Below are 23,213 nucleotides of genomic sequence, written 5' to 3'. Positions count from 1 at the left end.
CACATTACTCCCATACTTACTTAAATCACTCCACTGACTTCTGATAAAAAACAGAATTGATTTCAAAATATTGCTCACTGTTTACAATCTAATGGCCCAACTCCTAATTACATCTCTGACCTGCTCACTGCTTACAAACCCTCCAGAACTCTTAGATCATCCTTCGCTGGTCTCCTTACTGTACCCATGATCAGAATATTATTATTATTATTATTATGATGCAGACACCCCTGCTCAGAACAGACCTGACTCTGGGCTTCAACAGGATGTGTAGTGAGGGAACAGCTACAAGGGACTTCAGGAGGCTAATTTGTACTTTGTCTTGTTAATGTTAACAAACCCTAAAGTGCGTGCATGCGTGCGTGCGTATGTGTCCAACCATCCTGAACCCTTAACCTTCTGCTATAAGTTGTTGTGATATTAAAATAATCATACAAAATACAGTGTTATTCCTTGCCTTTAAAAAAAAAGGCCTGCCTCCTAAGGCCAAAACAAAGAGTGAGAAAAGTAGTTTGTATTGACACCTTAGTTTGGAGCCCAACCGCAACAATGCTAAAGTTTCCATACATTTGTTGTGACTGTGAATGTGTGTTTATCTGTTAAGTGTGGCAGATACTAGGTTGTATCTATTTTAATTCTCTATACATCTCCCTCAGATACAAATATACAGGTCAGAAACTGTAGGTTTGCCTCCAGGTGAATGTGTTCCTGTGATACTGTGAGAGAGTCTCTCTGCTGCTGCCTTTCACCACCACTGAAAAGAAGTGAGTATAGAGGATGGATGGTTTGACAGCGCTCCTCTGTATGCTGTGCTCTTCCTGTTGAAGTGACTGACAGGCAGAGTGGGCGGGTCATCATTAATGATGTGGAGCATCTGAATTGGCTGGCTCTTACAATATTTAAGATGGCTCCTCTGTCTTTGTGTGTCACTTCAGCAAATGACTGGAGACATATTTTTTAAATGCACACAATTCAAACTTAAAGTCATGATTAACTGAGTTCTACTGGCACTGTTGGAGGATTTTCTATCAGGCCTAAGACATAGGCCTATATATTTAGAGATTCATTACATGTGATGCATTTATATTTAAAGGTTAGATGAATCAGTGTCCATTTTAAAATGAATATTTAGCATTTGAAAAAAAATAAGTTAATCTAACACAGAGAAGTCATTGAATGCAGAAAGGGAGAACATTGTATATACTGACCATGTGCACAAATACGGTCACCCAATGGCATGAACACACAAAATGGCTTGTATCGGCAGCAAGCAATTCAGGCTTGGTTCTTTTCCTCAGACAGCATCCCATTCAGGAAATTCTGAAAAAGTATGTTGATTTAAAATAGTTTTGCATGTATTACACACTGGCAATCTAATACCAAGGCTGAACGTTTAAAGGTCCCATGGCATGAACATTTCACTTCATGAGGTTTTAATATGCGTTACCCCAACCTGCTTATGGTCCCCCAGTGGCTAGAAATGGCGATAGGTGTAAACCGAGCCCTGGGTATCCTGCTCCGCCTTTTAAAAAATTAAAGGTCAGATGGGCCAACCTGGAATCTTCCCTTTATGATGTCATAAGTAGAGATGCACCGATAGACCGGCCGCTGACCGGAATTGGCCCGTTTTCACGTGCTCGGCCACGACCGGCGACCGGCAGGTCAGTCTGACATATGCCGATTTCATGCCGGTCAACGCTACAATTAACTGACAACATAAGTTATACGAGTTACAGTTCTCAAGGACGCACGCACACACGACAGCACAGTCTCTTTTTCCTTTCTCTCAACTTTTCCGCCGTGTGTCGCGTGTACCCGCTGGCGGTGTGAAGCGCATGTCCGCGCTATTCTCACACATGTAGGGAACCTCGTGAATTAACCTGCAACCTGTCAGCGTGTGTGCAGAAGATAACAAGTTTGCAATATGCAACACCTGCAAGGAAAAAGTAGGGCGTGGAGGGACGACACCAAAAACCAAATTCACATTTTTTTAGTTGGATATTGGATGTGAAAAGAAGGAAATGGTTCTAACATTGCACTTTAGATGTGTGTGAATTTCCCACCCCAGGAGTAATTTATATAGTTCTATTCTATAGTGATCCATTATCTGTTCAAAAAGTGTTCTATGTTCTGTGCAAAATGTTCTATTAAAGAAAAGATAGAAAATAAATATTTGTGTGTGCTGTAGTGGTTAGAAAAATGAAATCGGAATCGGCTAAAATCGGTATCGGCTGGCCTAACTCAAAGAAAATCGTGAAATCGGAATCGGCCTAGAAAGTTGTAATCGGTGCATCTCTAGTCATAAGGGGAAAGATTACCTCCCCTTTGTCTGCTTTGCCCGCCGCCCACAGCTGCCCAGAGAATTTGGCCCACCTGTGAGGAAATAGAGCTACAACCGTGGCCGCAAGCTGGTCAAGGCCACACCCCCACCCTCCACCTTGCCCCCCCTCTCTCCTCCTCAATAGCATTTAAAGCTACAGACACAGAAATGGCACAAACTAAGTAAAGCTCATTGTGGGACTGGCTCGTAGTGGCTGTAATTCTGCACCAAGGCTGAATTTCGGGAAAGAGACTTCAGATACAGTATTAGGGGACCACTAAGGCCTATATAAAATCATCCAAAAAGCAGCATGTCATAGGACCTTTAAGCCAAAAAACACAGGAAGACAGGATCTCAGGAAGTTTCATTTTTATAAATTTTACAATCCTTAAATGTATACACAAACACATATACAAAAAAATGAGTGGCAGTAATTCAGCCTGGTCTCCTTTAGAAACAGATTAATATGGGACTTTTCTGCAGTGTCATTCATGTCCTTCAGTGGGTTTGGAGACAACAACAGGAACCCTGCATTGTAAACTGGAGATGTCAAGTTTAAAAGACATATTAACTTGTGTTTACTCTCAGTGTCAGTTATAGAAACTCACCATGAAACCAAAGTGTGTTGCTGGTATTGTTTCATGTGTTTAGGTTGGAAAGATGGTTGATTTGTTTTCCACCGTGGTCATAAACTGCAACACACGAGATGCCAATCAGATTGCTCTGAAACTGTTCCCTCCCACTTGATATACATTATGGTCAATCATTTTCATAATGTCATCTAAATTACAACAGTCTCAAGTATAGTAGGAATAACCAGAAAATGATGATTGTGGTTTACTTACTGCTGATGCTCAGAGTGGGGCGTAAGTATATGTTGAAATGTCAGATTGTCATGTTCTTACAGTAATACGTTTAATTCTTAATATATTGTTAATGCAATATATATTTTCAGGATGCACAGATGATCAGATCTTTGAGAACAGGACTGTTGTGATGTGGGACTGACTTGTCCTCGCAAGTCTACGGGAAGCTTGTTTTGGATCAGGCTCATTTCTGGAGAATTTCCTAAAGTCTTAGGAAAAACATTTAGCTTTGAGAGTGATCCTCACATTACCGCCACAGAGAAGCCCGGGACATTTGTTCTGCATATTGCAAAAGCAGGCTAAGTGATACTGCAGTATACTACTGTATGAGAATACATCAACACAACTTCACATTTTTGAAAGGAGCAGACCTGAGAGTTGAAGGTAAATGCATTCCTTAATTTTATTACAACTTTGTTTAAAAAAAATTATGTTAACAGTTTATTTAACTTTTTATTTCCCAGGAACAGAACCTGATCCCACTGCTGTCCCTCCAGTCGGTCCAGGAGACTCAGTGACTCTGCAGTGTTCAGTCCTCTTAGACTCTGAGAACAAGACGTGTCCAGAAGAACAAAGTGTGTTCTGTTTCAGAGCTGGATCACATCCATGTGGCCCAGGTTTTAATTATATTCAAAGAAAGAGTTTTGAAGAACATGAAAAGAATCCAGTGGGACTCTCAACAAATAAATGTATCCACAGCTTCTTTAAGAACGTCAGCTCCTCTGATGACGGGACTTATCACTGTGCTGTGGTCACATGTGGGGAGATATTTTCTGAAAACGGATCAAAACTGGACAGTGAAGGTAACTGTCATTGTGCTGTTAATTAGGACATTTGCTTACTTAAGTGCTAGATTGTCAGGTAAGCTATTAAAATCAAGTATTGTGTTTTTAAATTATTTTACCAGCAGGTGACATAAAACATAATTTACTTTTACCTATTTTTTTTTTTCCATTTGATAATGTTTCAGGAACCAGTTTGTGGTCACAGAAGGCCAATACAATTATCTTTCTTTATGCCATCAAGAGAAACAACAGTAAGTGAACCTACTCATAGTTCTCTATCCAACAGCATTACATACAAAATACTGCATTCTTATTTAATATCTATATATTTTCTGTTTCATCATTTCAGCTGCTGTAGGCGTGAAAAAAAGACAGTGGTGGTCAGACAATTCCACAGGTAAAAACCATAATGGTACAGTAGAAGTAACCTTATTAAAATTGTTATGACTTTTTTTTTATTTTGTCGTCTCATTCATTTCCTCAGAGAGATGAAGACAGAAGTATTTATTCTGCTGTCGTCTTCACTGTGATGAAAACTGGAAGTGGTGCGATAAAGGATTCAAAAGCAGCAGAGAGACAGAGGAGCTACGCTGCTGTCAAGGCTTTTGGGTTGGATTAGTGAGTTAACAGGTCTGTTTGCCATCAGTTGGTACTGTATGTTAGTCTGTTTGGAGCTAAAGGGTTTGCTATCTGTGGCTTTTAGGTAATGCTGTAAGTGTTATATCACTCTAAATAAGTTTTAACTTGTGTCTCTTTTATGCAAATGTGCACCATCAAAAGTTACATAGCAGGGTGCCCTGATGGCTTACAGATGGGTTTAAGATGGGTCCACGAACAGCAACAGCTCTGATTCATGTCCAGCTGGAAACCTTTTTTAAATGTAATTTTCTTTCTTTCTCTCTCCCTCATTTCCTGTTATGTTGCTACTATTGCTATTCAATAAAAGGAAAAAAATACTTACCCCCAAAAATTGTTAAAAAAGAAAATGTCACCATAATTAACTTTTTCCAGCTAAATCTGTCTATGACAACTGGGTGATTCATGTTGCAACACAGCAGAAAAGAAAAAAGAAACTAAGTTTCCGTTAAGATGGACATTACATATAAATAATAAGGTTTCTACTGTAACTGGGAGTAATTGTAAATATGGAATTTTCCACTGGATCAGTGTTGGCAAAGATATATCACAAATTCTAAAATTCGAGAAAAAGAACACTGATTTCAGACTAGTACTCTGTATCAGCCTGTAACCTGAATTTTGTTGTTGTTGCTGTGTAACTTGTTAGAAAGCCCACACCGTTAATGTATTGTTACATTGTTTATTGAGATAAGTTCTATTCAGTAATAGCCAGTTCTCTGTAAGTTTCTATATGTCCCACGCTCTTGAACGTACCATAGCCGTTCCGATACTATTGGATGCACCACATGTGAAAAACGGCGTGTTGTTATGCTAGTTCTCCGGTGGATATATTGTAATCTCGCGTTATCCTTCCTGGACTATCTGATCGATGTTAATCTGTACTTTTAGATGTGTATAAGCTATAGTACTAACTCTGTTATTGTTACTAGCGTTGCTAAAGCTAATAGGCTAATACAGCTGTCTGTATGCATCGTGTGAGATAATTTGTGTACGTTACATGATTCCTGTGGTATACTTTAGTACCGAATACAGTCCTTTGCTACCTTAGTTACCTTTATTAGGTTTGCGTATGTATTTGCGTTACATATGGTGTTTGCTGTACTGATTGTTACTTTGTATTATTACAGACCACAGCCAAATAAACCCACCAAAACAGGACATCTGTATCCGTGTTCTTTAATAGGAACACCAACTCCACACCTTGCCACTCTAAACCAGTTTACTTCCTGGAGACAACCCAATCTCTCCTTTTTATGGTCCTTCGAGCCGGATTAGAGTAACAACCAAGGTATGGATCCTACAGATGCCCAGGATGAGCCTGCACTCCAACCCTTCGCGCGCGAAGAGCGCGTCACCCCCAGCTTACCTGAGGTGACTATGTGGTGGCAACTCCCCCTTCAGAGGGACAAACCCACACCACTACCCAGAGCTCACATAGCCGGAAATCATGCTCATCTCGGAGGAGCTCCAACCCCAGGTCCACACGGTCATCTCGCTCATCCATGAGCAGACTCACCTCTATTACTTTATCAGAGCTAGAAACAGCCCAGCTTGAGGAGCGAGTGAAAGAAATGGAGCTCGAGGAGTTACAGCAGCACATAGAGGAGGATCAACAAATTGAACAGGAGCGTCAGAGACTTCAATCTCAAGCCCGAGAAGCCCAACAGCTACAGGAGGAAGCCATTAGAACACAAGAGTCGCTAACTAGGCAGCTGGAGAGGCGAAGACAGCTAAAGAAGAGAGTGAATGAGCTGGAGATAGCTAAGATGGTCACTTCTCTACTTAAAGAGAAACCACAGGACCCTGATGGTGCCAGATGCTCATCATATCCACCGGATTATAGCAATGCAAGTAACCATTCGCCCCTGCCTCCAGTGCTTCACACCACCCCGCCTCCAGCTCTTGTGGTTCCACCTCCTGTGGCCTTGGCCCCGCCTCCAGTGCTTCACACAACTCCGCCTCCAGCGATTGTGGTTCCACCTCCTGTGGCCTTGGCCCCGCCTCCAGTGCTTCACACAACTCCACCTCCAGCGATTGTGGTTCCACCTCCTCGCCCTGCCTCCAGTGCTCCACACAGCTCCGCATTCCGAACCTCTGGTTCCGTCTCCTGTGCAGTATCCATCTCTTCCGCCACTGCTACAGTCTGCTCTTCCCCCTGCATCCTTGCCTCCTAGTTTAGCACCTGTAAACTACAACCTGGCATCTACTCCACAGTATCACCCATCCAACTCAGCCTTCACCTACCCTGTCCAGGCAACGTCATGCTCTGCTTCAGGCTTGCCTCAGTCCAGTCCACAACAGCCACAGGCAGCTGCTGTGCTCCCATTCACCGCCACATCCTACGGCATTCCCAAACCTATGATTCCCTGCTTTGAGAGCGGCAAAGAAAGTGACTTTGCCTTATTGAAGATGGCGCTCGACAACCTGCTGAACAGCCATCTGCACCTGAACGAGCATTACAAATACCAAGTGCTCCTTGGACACCTGAAATTACAGAGCGCGCTCCAACTAGCCAAAGCCTACATGCACGATCCAAGACCATATACAACAGCTATGCAGGCCCTACAGGAGAAGTATGGTCAACCCCGTCAGCTCGTCCAAAGTGAATTAGGTGCCATCCTTAACACTCCAGCCTTTAAGTTTGGTGACCCTGAAGCCTTTGATGCATTCGCCTTATCCATCCAGTCACTGGTAGGCATGCTTAAGACCCTGGAGGGTCAGAACGGCTACGAACTACGATGTGGATCCCATGTCGACCGATTACTGAGTAAGATGCCGCCAAGCTATCGTGATGGGTTCGTGGAATACTGCCTGAACCAAGGTATTCTTCGGACAGGTACCGATCAAACTTACACCCTACCTGATCTGAGCTCCTGGCTACAGATGAAATCCCAAGCTAAGGCATAGCAGGTCGGAAGCAGCTTCACTTTATAACTATGAAGCACCTAGGCCACTGAAGAAGGACCAAGCGCCCTTCAACAAATCGAAGGAGAAGTCGACAGCATTCTTCCTCACTGCCAGTGGTGACCATGGCTCCAAAGGACAGTCTGCACAACCAAAGTTGTGTAAAGCAACGCCTAACCGTACTGCAGCATGATGCAGTCCAGCAAACCCAGAAGAGTGTCCTCATGGTGACTGCTCAGACTGCAAAAGTGTACCTGGATAGACCAAGCAGATCCCCCAAGGTGATGTTGAAAGTCGTGGAAGTCTTACTTCATAATCAAGAGGGGTCAGTATTGGGACCAAAAGTTATTTATCCTCTATATAAATGATATATGTAAAGTATCTGAATTATTGAAATTTGTATTATTTGCAGACGATACAAACATCTTTGGTTCTGGTCAGAATTTACAGCAACTCTTGGATATAATCACTTCAGAATTCAGAAAAATAAAACAGTGGTTTGATATGAATAAGCTATCATTAAATGTGAGTAAAACCAAATTCATGATATTTGGTAAACATAAATCAATCAATCATGTACAGTTACAAATAGAGGGTGTTAATATAGAAAGAGTATGTGAAATCAAATTTCTTGGAGTGATTATAGATGACAAGATTTGCTGGAAACCTCATTTAAAACATATCCAAGCAAAACTGTCTAGAAGTATTGCAGTTTTGGCTAAAGCAAAGCACAGTTTAGACAACAAATCACTTCACATCTTGTATTGTTCAATGGTGTTACCGTATTTAAATTACTGTGTAGAGGTTTGGGGTAACACATATCACAATTCATTGAAATCGTTAATTATACTTCAAAAAAGAGCAATAAGAATAATTCACAACACTGGATATTTGGAACACACCAATTCACTATTTTTACAGTCTAAAGCATTAAAATTACTTGACCTAGTTGAATTTCAGAAAGGTGTAATTATGTTCAAAGCGAGAAACAATTTATTGCCTGGCAACATACAGAAAGTATTTTCTGAAAGAGAGGGGGGCTATGACTTGAGGGGAAAGTCAAATTTTAAGATTCCCAGTTTTCGCACTACAAGGAAAAGTTTCTGTCTATCTGTCAGCGGCACTAAATTGTGGAACACACTAAGTAATGAATTAAAGCAATGTCCAAACATATTCCAATTTAAAAATATGTTCAAAGAAACTATATTCCAGAGGTACAGATAACAACAGTGCAATTAATTAATAATCTGGGCTTACATTGAACAATGTGTAGTATGTGTATAATTATTGTTTATAGGTAAATATATGAATTTCCATTAATTACAATTTTTTTTTATCTCTGACTTATTATTATAACATTATTATTATTATTATATTATATTATTAATATAACACATTTAATAGGAATGAAAGGGTATGAAGGGGTAGGAGTACATAAGTTTTACTTCTTCCTACTCCTTTTGAATGTTAAAATAGGTCTTTAAGTACAAGAAATTATGGAGTTTATTTTTTTTAACTGCTCTTTTTTACATTAATATTTTCTTTGGATGTTGTATTGTATTTACATGTTCAAAATAAAAGCTATAAATAAATAAATAAATAAAAATAAATAAAATAAAAGACCGAGTACTGGAAACCTATGCCGTGCTAGACGACGGCTCAGAGCGAAGCATCATCTTGCCACACGCTGTGCAACGCCTGAACCTCACCGCACAGCCGGAAACACTTACCCTTCGAACTGTTCACCAAGACGTAGTGCAGCTTCACGGTGCCTCAGTTGCTTTCACGTGTCTTCCCTGACTAAACCTGAAAGGAAGTATCACATACGTCAGGCATTCACCGTGACAACCTGGGACTATCGGAACATTGTTATCCAGTGAGAACTCTCCAACGGAGATATAAGCACCTCCGAAACCTGCCTTTGCCTCCTGTAGACCATGCTCAACCTCTTCTGCTAATTGGATCTGACATGCCTCATCTCTTGACACCCATAGAGCCGGTGGAGTTGGGCCCCTCAGGGGCCGCAGTCCACACCGAGCTCGGCTGGTCACTTCAAGGTCCCACCAGTATCGACCAAGTTCCTGCATCTAAGCAGCAGTGCCTGTTCACAGCGACAGTCTCACCTACCTCTGAGCTCTTTAAGAACGTTGAACGTCTTTGGCAAATAGATACACTGCCTTATCTGAGCGAGAAGCAGGTGACCCGATCGAAGCAAGATCAGCAAGCCTTAAACCTGCTCCAGACATCCACTGTCAGGGTCAATGTTGACGGGGTCCGGAGATATGCTACGCCGTTGCTTCGCCGAGCCGACTCCACTACTCTTCAAGCTCCTATGGAAGCAGTGTTGCCAAGTCTTCGTAGCACTGAGAGGAGACTTGCTAAAGACCCCCAGCGCGCCAAGATATATTGTCAGGAGATCCAGAAGCTAGAGAAGATGGGCTATGTAGCGGAGGTTCCACAGTGACATTAACATCAGAATCGTGGTTTATACCCCACCATATGGTGCGGCACAACAACAAAGACAGGATTGTCTTCAACTGCTCCTTTCAGTATGAAGGAAAGTCTCTCAACGACCTTCTCCTCCCTGGACCTGCCCTAGGCCCATCGCTGCTAGGAGTCCTCATTCGGTTTCGACAGTACCCAGTTGCAGTGAGTGGTGATATCAAAGGTATGTTCCACCAGATACGTCTTCTGCCAGCCGACCAACCAGTTCTGCGCTTCATCTGGCGAGATATGAAGAGGGCCGAAGAGCCAAAGGTCTACGAATGGCAAGTCCTGCCATTCGGCACTACGTGCAGCCCTTGCTGTGCCATCTATGCCCTGCAGCGACACGTCCAAGACACAAGTGAGTCCAACAGCTATCTTGTTGATTGTGTCGAACAGTCATTCTACGTGGATAACTGTCTCCACAGCACCCACTCAAAGGAGGAAGCAAAGGATCTTGTTGATGGTCTGTGCCAGTTACTTCACACCGGGGGCTTCGAGATACGCCAGTGGGCTAGTAACGTCTCGGCAGTCATAAAACACCTTCCGTCCGACATCAGATCTGAGAGCAGTGAGTTATGGCTGTCCCAATCCAGCACGGACCTTCAGGAGCCAACTCTTGGGCTACGATGGGATTGTCTCCGTGACAGCCTGAAGTACAAACATAGACCCGTGGAGAGAACTGAACCAACGTTGAGGAACGTTTACAAGGTACTTGCCTGCCAATATGACCCGCTAGGCTATATCGTACCATTTACCACCAGAGCCAAGATCCTAGTTCCGGATCTTTCAACATCACCCCAAGGTGATGTTGAAAGTCGTGAAAGTCTTACTTCATAATCAAGACCGAGTACTGGAAACCTATGCAGTGCTAGACGACGGCTCAGAGCGAAGCATCATCTTGCCACACGCTTTGCAACGCCTGAACCTCACCGCACAGCCTGAAACACTTACCCTTCGAACTGTTCACCAAGACGTAGTGCAGCTTCACGGTGCCTCAGTTGCTTTCTACGTGTCTTCCCTGACTAAACCTGAAAGGAAGTATCACATACGTCAGGCATTCACCGCTGACAACCTGGGACTATCGGAACATTGTTATCCAGTGAGAACTAGATCCTAGTTCCAGATCTTTGGAGGGAACAAATCGGCTGGGATGACCCGATTCAGCCACAGAGCCTCCGTGACAGATGGCTTGCCTGGGAACGGGAGATTCCAGACCTCATCCAGATGGAAATCCCCAGATGTTATGCACCAGCGTCTACAGACTTACCGACATCCAGCAGAGATCTGCACATCTTCTGCGACGCTTCGGAGAGGGCTTACGGGTCTGTTGCCTACTTAAGGACAGAAGACGCTCATACTGAGCTCACCTTACCCATCAGGAAGATCACACTCTGGTCTGACTCCACCACGGTTCTACACTGGATCAAGTCAGAATCTTGTCACTACAAGGTCTTTGTGGGTACACGTGTGGCAGAGATTCAGAGTCTTACAGCGGTGAATAACTGGAGATACGTGGATAGTGTAAACAACCCGGCTGACGACATCACAAGGGGCAAGACCCTGAAAGAGTTGTGCCAACCACATCGTTGGCATCAAGGTCCTGATTTCCTAAGACACGCAGAGGATCACTGGCCGACTAACCCATCATCCCATCCAGCAATAGATGATAGTGAGTTGAAGAAATCCTCCTTCTGCGGACATGTGACTGTCGACACCTGTCCTCAACTCCCTGACGTCAGCCAGTTCTCCACATGGAAGGACCTCATGCGGACAACGGCACGGTCCCTTCACGGGGCGGCCAATCCGAACTCTGACTCACCCAGTGAAGCAGCTGACTACATCAAAGCTGAGAATCTGCTCCTAAAACAGGCGCAGTTGGAGGCATTCCCAGAGGAGGTAAAGGCTCTCATCTCTGACCGACCCTTACCAACCTCCAGCCGTTTGGGTTCATTATCTCCTGAGTATGACAAGGATACAGGACTCCTTAGAGTCGGGGGGAGGTTACGGAGAACGGAGCAGCTTGAATTAGACACCATTCACCCGATCGTGCTAGACCATAGGCATCCGCTGACCAACCTTATCATCCAGGATTTTGATGAGACACTCCTGCATCCTGGACCGGAAAGAGTGCTGAGTGAGCTGCGTCGTCGGTTTTGGATCCTGCGGGGGAGGGAAGCAGTCAAGAGGTATCAGGGTCGCTGTATGCAATGCCAGACATGGCGCGCCAATCCTTCTGTCCCTAAGATGGCGCGGTTTGCACCGCCGCCTCACGTCTCTATAAGCCACCCTTCTATTCGACTGGAGTTGATTGTTTTGGCCCCTTCACAGTGAAGATCGGACGCCGAACAGAGAAGCGTTAGGGCATTATCTTCAAGTGCATGACAACTCGCTGTGTACATCTAGATCTCCTGGAGAGCCTCGACGCTGACGCTTTCCTGATGTCTTTACGACGATTCACTAGCCAGAAAGGGCAAACCCTTTGAGCTCCTGTCCGATAATGGAACAAATTTCCGCCGGTGGAGCCCGAGGTACGTGGAGGCCTTTGAGGCCATGGCCCCTCACCTGAAGGAACAGTTAGCCAAACAGCAGATTGAGTTCTGTTTTAATCCCCCCAGCGCTCCTCACTTTGGTGGAACGTGGGAGAGAGAAGTGAGGTCCGTGAAGACTGCTCTCAGGGTCATACTTAAGGAGCAGTCAGCGCCTGAAACAGTGATCCGCACAGTTCTTGTGGAGGTGGAGGGCATCCTGAATGCTAAGCCCCTTGGCTACGTCTCTTCAGACATAGCTGATCCGGACCCCATCACACCTAGTATCCTACTGATGGGACGCCATAATGCATCACTTCCCCAGGCCTTTTATGACTCTAGTAACACCCTTGGGAATCGTCGATGGCGGCACAGTCAAGTCCTCGTTGACCATTTCTGGTCCAGATTCATCAGTCACTACCTGCCCAGCCTACAGGAGAGACGAAAGTGGCAGAAAGATGGGAAACACCTTGAACCAAATCAAGTGGTGCTCATTGTGGATCCTCAGCTTCCACGAGCTTTATGGCCTGTTGGGAAGGTAACAGCTACTTATCCTGGAGCTGATGGACGCGTCCGGACTGCCGCCATTAAGGTCAAGGAACGGACATATATTCGACCAGTAGCTCGTCTGGTTCAGCTCCCAAAGCTTGAAGACACTACCGAAGATCCACCTACCTGAGTGGTCTTTCTACCTTGGATCCGACTGTCTGTGTAGACAGTCGGGGGCGGCTGTGTTAGAAAGCCCACACTGTTAATGTATTGTTACATTGTTTATTGAGATAAGTTCTATTCAGTAATAGCCAGTTCTCTGTAAGTTTCTATATATCCCACCTGCTTGCGCGTACCATAGCCGTTCCGATACTATTGAATGCACCACATGTAAAAAACGCCGTGTTGTTATGCTAGTTCTCCGGTGGATATATTGTAATCTCCTTTGCCTTCTTAACGTTCATCTACCTCCCTGGTTTATTGCTGTGTGTAAATGACATAAGGTGAGATTAACAACATTATACTGTCTGACTGGATGCTAACGTTGTGTACTGTTTAGATGTGCATAAGCTAATGCTAACTCTGTTATTGTTACTAGCGTTGCTAAAGCTAATAAGCTAATACAGCTGTCTGTATGCATCGTGTGGGATAATTTGTGTACGTTACATGATTCCTGTGGTATACTTTAGTACCGAATACAGTCCTTTGCTACCTTAGTTACCTTTATTAGGTTTGCGTATGTATTTGCGTTACATATGGTGTTTGCTGTACTGATTGTTACTTTGTATTATTACAGACCACAGCCAAATAAACCCACCAAAACAGGACATCTGTATCCGTGTTCTTTAATAGGAACACCAACCCCACACCTTGCCACTCTAAACCAGTTTACTTCCTGGAGACAACCCAATCTCTCCTTTTTATAACTATTTGTAAACATGATTTGTAACTCTATCAAACAATGTCAATAAATAAAACATATCTATGACAACAGGGTTATTCCTAATTTTGCTACACAGAAAAAAGGAAAAAAGACACTATGTTTCTTCTGGAACAGTGTTGACATTGATACATAACAAATTATAAAATTCGAGCAATTCTGTTCTGTTCTGATTTTGCATCCATTATCTGTTTTTTGTTTTGTTGTAGGTGAGTGTAACTATTTGTGATTTGTAACTCTGTCAAACAATGTGAATAAATGAAACACACTGCTTTTTAGTGCCAAACTGTTGCTGCTGGTGTAGTCTATATATCGACGACGATTCATTTAGGAGATTCCGCGCATTTTTGTCCAGATGTCCCTCAATTTCCGTTTTCTTTATGTTGGCATTCTAAGCTCCGGTCGACTTATGAGGACTATGGTAACTGCTCCTCAGATCTCTGCAGGGTAAATCCAGACTGCTAGCTAGACTATCTGTCCAATCTGAGTTTTCTGTTTCACAACTAAAACAACTTTTGAATGTATACATGTTCCACCAAAACAAGTTCCTTCCCGAGGCTATTTTGCAGCGGCACCATTATCGCACCTGACGATTGTGGTTGGTTTAAAAAAATGCCAATAAACCACAGCAGGTTTTTCTCCTGCTGTGTGGACTAGCCGGACTACTGCTGGTGTGATCTGTCAAATAAACAAGTGTTGGTTTTGCTGCAGATTTCTGCGAAAGCAAGCAGACATGTTGACAACATGTCCCCTTACAGAAATACAGGCACATATGCTTTGACATTAAAGTAAAAAAGCAACTGAAAATCTGGTGATCTTTCACAAAATCAGCTGAGTGCAAAACTTCTAAAGAAAATATTCACAGTCAGACTGATACACACCCTATCACTATTGGATGGCAATTGGGAATAAAAAGCTACGTGTCTCTATGTAGAGACTCTGTAACAGTTCCACAGACCCTGCTCCGTCTACAGAGAGGGCTAGTGCTGGTTGTGGTCATCTGCTCTAACAACAGAGTACACACACTCTGGTGGTGACTCTCTCTTCTTCCTCTTCCCTCTTTTCACTTCCCTTGTTGAGAAATCCAGTCCTGCGTAGTTCATTGCCCTTGCTTCACCATCCTGCAAACATGTAATATTTGTGTCAAGTACAAATATTTCAGAGATTTGGTCTGTGACATCAAAAAAACATCTCTAGAGTATAGATTGCTTTACAGTGAATTTACAGTGAGCTTAACAGTTTCTTTTATGTAATTTCTCATTCATCAGTACATTGTTTGACTTTAAACCCATTTATCATACAGTAACAGATGTCGTACCAGCTCAATAGTTAGTTTTATATTGGTTTTGTTATGACTAATATTATGTGTCATGTCCAGATAATCTGATAAATAAAAAGAGTGAGAGTATAGGCAGAATATTTATCACAAACCCACATCTAGATCTCTACCCCTAGCCAGTGCAAAACAGACAACACACCGCTACATATTTACCAGATCATTTGATTGATCCACAGTTGACCTGTCATTATCACGATGATGGGAGGCACTCAATGCTCCTGTTAAAAAAAAAAGAAGACAACATCCTCCAGCATGTTTTTTTCACCCTATCACTAGAGGACATAATGTGTTCAATACACCTTCAGTGTTATAATGATAACCACTTATTAACTACACTACAGCTTTGAGCAGTCGCGGGTGAAGTGATTTGCTCAAGAGCAACTGGACAGTAGTTTGTAATAGCATGTAACTTCTATAATTAGATGTTTCTGCTGCAATAGGATATGGTGGTGGGACATTATCTATAATAACCAGCAGTGTTGGGCAAGTTACTTCCAAAATGTAATACATTATTGATTACTAGTTAGTGTCAGAGAGTAATTAGTTACATTACAATATTACTGTCTCTGAATTGTAATGCTTTACACTACTTTTGCGTTACTTTTGAGTTACTTTCACCAAAATAAAAGCAGACGTATGACTTGGCAGGCAGCTTGTGAATTTCACCACCGGATCAATAAAGTAACATTTTTAATCCACTGTATAAATCATAATTTATTCATATTATTTTGTATTATTAATCTGAATCTGCAAAGTAACTAAAGCTATAAAATAAATAGTATAGTAAATCGTACAATAGCCTATTGACTCTGAGTTGTGGTCGACTAGAAGTCCTAATAAGTAGGAGAAAATGACAATTAAAATCACGTTACAACTGAATCGAAGTAGCCTACAGTAGTTACTTCTGTAGCAAGCCTCAACATGAATTCCCGACATGTTATCTGTCTGCAGCTCGGACACACTGCTGTCGCCACTGACAGGACACAGATGTCCCTAGCCTACCGTCTCTGGTTCTGGCTCTGACCACAGGAACGGTGACGGGACAGCTCACGCAGCATAAAAAACTCCTGAAAATAATGTCCATCTCGCAAATGTATCTTTCTCTGCAGTCATCTCAACCATTGAATACAGCAACAAGAAATAACACTCGTGGACGTTCTTTTCTGTGCCGAAATGTTTTCGCGGTTTTGGTGAATTCTTAAAAAAAAAAAAAAAACGCCACTAAATGTTGGGTTAAAATGTGTTGTAACTCGCGTTACTGAGATTGTAATTGGTATAATATTACCGACATTTTATTAGTAATGCGTTATATTACTGCGTTACAGCAAAAAGGAATACATGTCTGTAATTGCGTTACTTTTGTAACGCGTTACTCCCATCACTGATAACCAGTAGATTGGTGTTGCCTTACTTCACATACAATATATATTTATTTACATAAAGAATATTTAGTCTGCCGTAGTGATAGTTTTATTTGGGTAAAGTATTTGATTATTTTCTCTGTCATCATATTTTGTTAATTAGAAATACAAATGTATATTATGGTATTGTTATGGTTCAGACAGTCAGACTTAAGTGAAATTAAAAAAGTAAGTGTGGTGAACCTACCTTTACAATGTTCACAAGCTTTCCTTCGATTTCCGTAGAAAATAAGGGTGGCAATTACAGTCACACAGCAGGCCAACAGGACTCCAAGAACAAGGACAACTGGCTCCAGTTCTGATCCTGAATCACATGCACTTCTAAATAAGAATTGTTTTATTCTGGACCCTTGGGAGTAATCAGTTACTAGTTAGTTTAGAAAACTAATGATGTCTGTCACCAGGCACAATTTGTATGCATACATGATTTTGATAGGCCTAAAACTTTTAAAAACATACTTGTTTCCACTTTAGCTCCTTCACCAAACAGGATCTCTCCACACGTGACCACAGCACAGAAGTAAGTCCCAGTATCAGAGGAGTTCTGTATAGTTTGGGACAGACTGTAGACACAACTTCTTTCCTCTTCTTCATCACTGTGAGTGTAAATGATGCCTGGGTAAGATTCTCCTGATCCAGATCTGAACCAGTACACTCTGTGTTCACCTGGACACTGATCTGTGTTTCCTTTGGTCTTGGAGAGAAGGGAACACTGGAGAGTCGCCCGGCCCGACCAACTCAGTCTCCGGTCTTTGTTTCACATAGACAGCTTTCTGCTGATTATGATCTGCATGATTCATTAAAAAAAATATCAAAAGAAATTCATGATATAAATGATTTGCATGACATAAAACTTGCACGTGCAAAAACATGCACAAACACGGAAAGTAAAATATGTTCTACCGTTCACAGCCAAAAAGACGCCATTTGAACTCTCTGTATGTGTCACTCCATAGTGACAGAAGTATGTTGCTTCGTCCTCTTTGCTGATATTTGTAATGGTAAGAAAATACTGAGCATCCATTTTTGTAGCTGTGAAACGTGGGTTGTTAAATTCTTTTCTAATAGATAATTTGCCATGAATTTCAGCAAGAACACGTTGGAACGTATATCCAAAAGGCTGCTTGTACCAGTAAAAGAATTTGCCTTCCGTCTCAGAAACTGGACACTCCAAAGTTACATTTCCACCAACTTCAACCACAGTCAAAGAGATCTGGTGAGGAACTTCTGCAGTTCGAATCAGGTCTGAAATAAAAAACAGACAAACAGTAACAGTTTAAACACGAGAGAGCAAAGACAATAAATAATGTAAATGGCTTCCCGTTAGATGATTACAGTACAGTACATGGTCTCACACTAGTTAAGAACTGCACTTACACGTGGTACTAAGTAGAATCAAAACAGTCAGTCTTCTGATCATTGTGGTGCAGCAGCTTTCTCTTACACTACTGATGTCTCACCGCTCAAATGGAAGATGTAGTGAGTTGACCAAGGTTTACAAAGCAGAAATTGTAGTGATTGGCTGAAATGTAGAAAATGACCTTCCCCCTTCATTTAGCAAACCTGTGATCCATTTTCATTTGATAGGAAATCTACATGTTCTAGGTTGTTCTTTTTTCAAAAGCCGGTGTTTTTTTTTATTGTTTCTGCTAAATCGGTCTTACTGACACACTGTATGTGTGTATTTAGAGGTTGCACTCAACAGTCAAACTCCGGGCCTAAAACGTGAAGCCAATGCAAAAGTGCCTTAAACCTGCATTCTATTTAATGGCCAGCGGGGGGCGACTCCACTGGTTGCAAAAAGTCTGATTATATACAAGTCGTAATTGAAATGCCCCTACTTCTCACTTGATGTATAACCTCAGTTAACATTTTCCTTATGAGTTTATGGCCTCAATCACTAGTTTAAAGTCCTCTTTAATACAGCATGATATTCCTTTTGTAAATTTTGATTCCCATTTACAGTAAAATAGACGATAAAGCAGGGCATGTTTTAGGACGTGGCTCCCTTGTGATAGACAAGTCGCTACCACGGCGATATCCTCGGGTATCAGTCAGATCCACCCCTCGCTCCTCCTCAGCTCCACCCTCTCCTCCACATATGGTCACTTCAAAATGGTAGTCCACTGAATGGCTGAAGTCCTATTCTCACAGTGACGTTGCTGGCTTCGCACACTTTTCTAACTGAACGAAACCTGATGTTTTTTTGGATGTAGCGGTGGCTCCGTTGCTCGCTAATGACATGCATCATGTAAACAAGACACTATTGGAGTTGTTGAAAGCTGCATTGTCCCCTTTCAGTGTAGGCTGGCTGTTTTGCTTCCTGTGTTTACTTTTGAAATAATGTTAGCTACAGCGTAGGTGGTAGTCTGCAAGTTTGAGGGACAGTTGCAAGGTGAGAAAAAATGTGTCCAAAACCACAGAATATGAGATGTGAAGAGTTCGCAGGTAAATCTATATGTGAGAGAAAGAGGGCTCTCGGTTCGATAAACTGAACATATTACTCCTATACTTAGATCACTTCACTAGCTTAAATAAAATACAGAATTGATTTTAAAATGTTGTTCATTGCTACAAATGATTTAATGGCTTTGGTCCTAATGACTTCTCTGACCTGCTCACTACTTACAAAATCTAAAGGCTAAAGGCTAAATCTGATGATGGTGCATTCAGTTATTATGGGCCTACTCTCTGGGACAAACTTTCTGGTGATATAAGATGTACCACAACTGTGTTGTCTTTTAAAAGCAAGCATGAGACCTCCCTGTTCTCTCAGGCCTATGGCTAGCTTGCCTTCATCTCTCTGCCTGTCTCTCTCGCTCTCTCTCTCTCTCTCTCTCTCTCTCTCTCTCTCTCTCTCTCTCTCTCTCTCTCTCTCTCTCTCTCTCTCTATCTCTCTTTCTCTCTCCTTTGGGTATGTGTGTTTATGTTGGTGGGCAGGGGATAACTACAATTTCTATGTGTAGTTGGCATGTCTTTATTTTGTTTGTTCACCAAATAGCCTACACAAGGCTTCCATGATATATTGGCAGTGAACTCCCAGTACTCATATTGCTAACCTAAAACTTTATAGTCTTGCAAGAACTATTGAATGTTGCTGTTTATTGTTCCCAAATGCATCCGTTTTATAAAACGTATTTCACAAACGGACATTTTGACTTTTCATAGCAGGAAAAGTGAAAGTGAAACCAGTAAGATTAAGGACGGGCCCATTTCAGATATGATTGCAATTAAACGTGTTACTAGTAACACCTGTGTTTAACCAGTCTAAAGCTTGTTTTACAGTAACCGCAGCCGAGCTGGCGCGTGCATATGTGACGTCATAAAATCTCTGTGACTATTTATACCTGCGCTGGTGGTCGCGACACCAGTTTCAGTCTTCTCCTGAACAGCGGTGGCACTAATGAGCAAAGGTTACCGACGTTGCTCTTTCTACGGACTAGAAGAAGAAGAAAAAGGTAAACAACGGCAGAACTGGCAGCAGCATTGACGTCAGTGCTTCGATTTGAAATTAGGGAATGTTTTTGCGCTCCCGGGGGCGGTTCAGCAAAAAGAGGAGGCGTGTTCCGGCGCTAACGTTACCTGGTGCTATTTTGCAGTTTCAGAAAACAATTCCATCACTGACCAGGAAAAACGTGGTCTAAAGTCAGTGGCGCTAGTCTAAAGTCAGTAGTGCGTTATTCAGATGCTATTTTAGGGGCGCATGCTTGGCCATAATGTAAACGCTAAATGCTTCTCTCATCCAAACGGACGCAGCAGTTCCCATTTTTGCAAACCATAGGCTACATAATAACAAAGAAAGATATGACTGAAAATGCGCTTCAGGTGTTTGGATAGATCAGGAGGCACTTTACAGTACAGTCCTCAAAACGTTGCAGCATTCTTTGTGGCTTGTTGTGATTTACACATTTCCATGAATCATGGATGTGTTGATGACATAAATGAGGAAATATTAGAGGACTTAAGGAGACGTGATGTTGAACTATGGCGGGATTGGACACTCCGGCGGAATCTGGTCCGGGAGTGGCATAATGCGCGATGCGCTCCTGGTGGAGCGGGTGGACGGAGATGGAGTGGGGGGAGGAGGAAGGGGCAAAACAGGAGCAGGTGGTGCGTTTGGAGGCCCACGCTCCATGGCTGCAGCAATCCTCTCCAGACTTGAGGAGACGCACCCTGGAGGAGCAGCAACATCGCCACCCGGTCAAGACGGGCATTTATTACTTTGCCGAATCGAGGACTGCTCCCGCTGGCGTGCGCCAGGCAAATCCGCCGTCATAATAGTAATCCGCCATGGAACAAGTGCGCCTGCTCTTAAAGGGAATGTGAGATGACGCTCTGATTGGTTATTTTCACGTTACGCCCAAACCACACCTACCTACTTCAGACCAACCCATTTTAGATTTGCGTCGGGCGCAAGAGTCATTTATCCCGCCGGTATAATAGCAACAGCGGCCGAGATCCGCCCACAAAGCTACTTGCGTTTTGCGTTTCATACTTGCATTTCAGATCGTTAAAATAGGGCCCTAAATGTCTCCAGTGAATAAGGTCTCATCCACTTTGGTTTCACTCAACATTTTGCCATGTGCACATTTGTGTATCTGTCCACCACAACTTCCCCCAACGGTAGACAGAAGCATAGCTTACAAAAATGCATACGGAGCCTTGTAGGTTGTAGACATAATAAGTCTTCCTTTGTTAAAAAATAAACAAAAAAATAAATATACAGTACAGGCCAAAAGTTTGGACACACATTCTCATTCAATGTGTTTCCTTTTTATTTTCATGACTATTTGCATTGTAGATTCTCACTGAAAGCATCAAAACTATCAATGAACACATATGGAATTATGTACTTAACAAAAAAGTGTGGAATAACTGAAAACATGTCTTATATTTTAGATTCTTCAAAGTAGCCACCCTTTGCTTTTTTATTAATAAGGGAAACAATTCCACTAATTAACCCTGACAAAGCACACCTGTGAAGTGAAAACCATTTCAGGTGACTACCTCATGAAGCTCATTGAGAGAACACCAAGGGTTTGCAGAGTTATCAAAAAAGCAAAGGGTGGCTACTTTGAGGAATCTAAAATAAAAGCTATTTTTCAGTTATTTCACACTTTTTTGTTAAGTACATAATTCCATATGTGTTCATTCATAGTTTTGATGCCTTCAGTGAGAATCTACAGTGTAAATAGTCATGAAAATAAAGAAACACATTGAATGAGAAGGTGTGTCCAAATTTTTGGCCTGTACTGTATATATATATATATATATGTCAGCGCACAACTTGCTACTCAAATGAATAAACTCCTCCCTCTTTCTGTTCTGACAGCACTTTGTAAAGGCCTTCTTCATGTCTGTTGTGAGAATAACAAGCAAAGCCACATGCAACAGCTACACTGACAGACATAAGCTGTGGTGGGCCATTTCTCCCCCCTTTGACCAACCATCAAGGCTGTTTACTCAGAACAGACCTGACTATGGGCTTCAACAGGATGTGTAGTGAGGGAAGAGCTACAAGAGGCTTCAGCAGGCTGAATTATAGTTTTAGTCGTGTTTGTTAATGTGCTCATTCAAAGTACAAATAATGTCTATCTTTTGTGTGTTTGTAAAGAAGCAATTATATGCAATCTTCAATTATCACAGATGCATATTAGTTCATTTTTTAATTTAGTTTTAATGTAGATTTTTTTCATTCACCATTAATTAAAACAGGCTTCCAGTCCATCACTGCATCAAGTGACTTTAGCAAGGCTGTTATTGCTTTGGCAGATAACAGGACAAATTAACTTAAGATCACAGTTCAAACTCCCATTCCCATCTCTGACAGCAACTACCAATGAAAAGTGCCGGTAAAATAGTGTGACTGGGGCTGTGTGTGTGTGTGTGTGTGTGTGTGTGTGTGTGTGTGTGTGTGTGTGTGTGTGTGTGTGTGTGTGTGTGTGTGTGTTGTGTGTGTGTGTGTGTGTGGTGTGTGTGTGTGTGTCCAACCACAGCAATGCTGAAGTTTCCATGCATAATTTGTTTGTCAGTGGTGACTGAACATGTATCTATCTGTTTCCGTCTGAGTTTTTCAGGTACAAGCAGTGCTGTGCACACTAAGAAAAAGCAGATGGTACAAAGCAGGACACAAAGTACATGAAAGTATATTCTGCTTTTGTTTAAATTACATTTTACTTTTCCTGCATTCTTTCATTTGTATGTTATGTGTACAGGGGCTAGAAACAACATTGTGTCAGGGGATAAGGATTTAACTGTATGGTAATTTTTTATTGTCCATTTTTTATTGTGTAATAAGAACAACTTTATTGTTAAATCATGTTTTGGCATGCGATCAACAAAATGTTGATCACGATGAAGGCCCCAAACCACAACGCAGCGGTCTGACAAATGTTTTGTGCTAGAAACCCCCACTCTATTTTGGTAACGTCTCGTGTTTGAGGTGTACTGGACTGCATTAACTTGTCAGATGTTCCTGTCACTGTAAGAAGCTTCATT

This window comes from Perca fluviatilis, chromosome 10, assembly GCF_010015445.1.
Source record: "Perca fluviatilis chromosome 10, GENO_Pfluv_1.0, whole genome shotgun sequence".
In the NCBI taxonomy this organism is placed as follows: domain Eukaryota; kingdom Metazoa; phylum Chordata; class Actinopteri; order Perciformes; family Percidae; genus Perca; species Perca fluviatilis.
The sequence above is the reverse complement of the archived record's forward strand: the minus strand, read 5'-3'. Positions refer to the sequence as shown.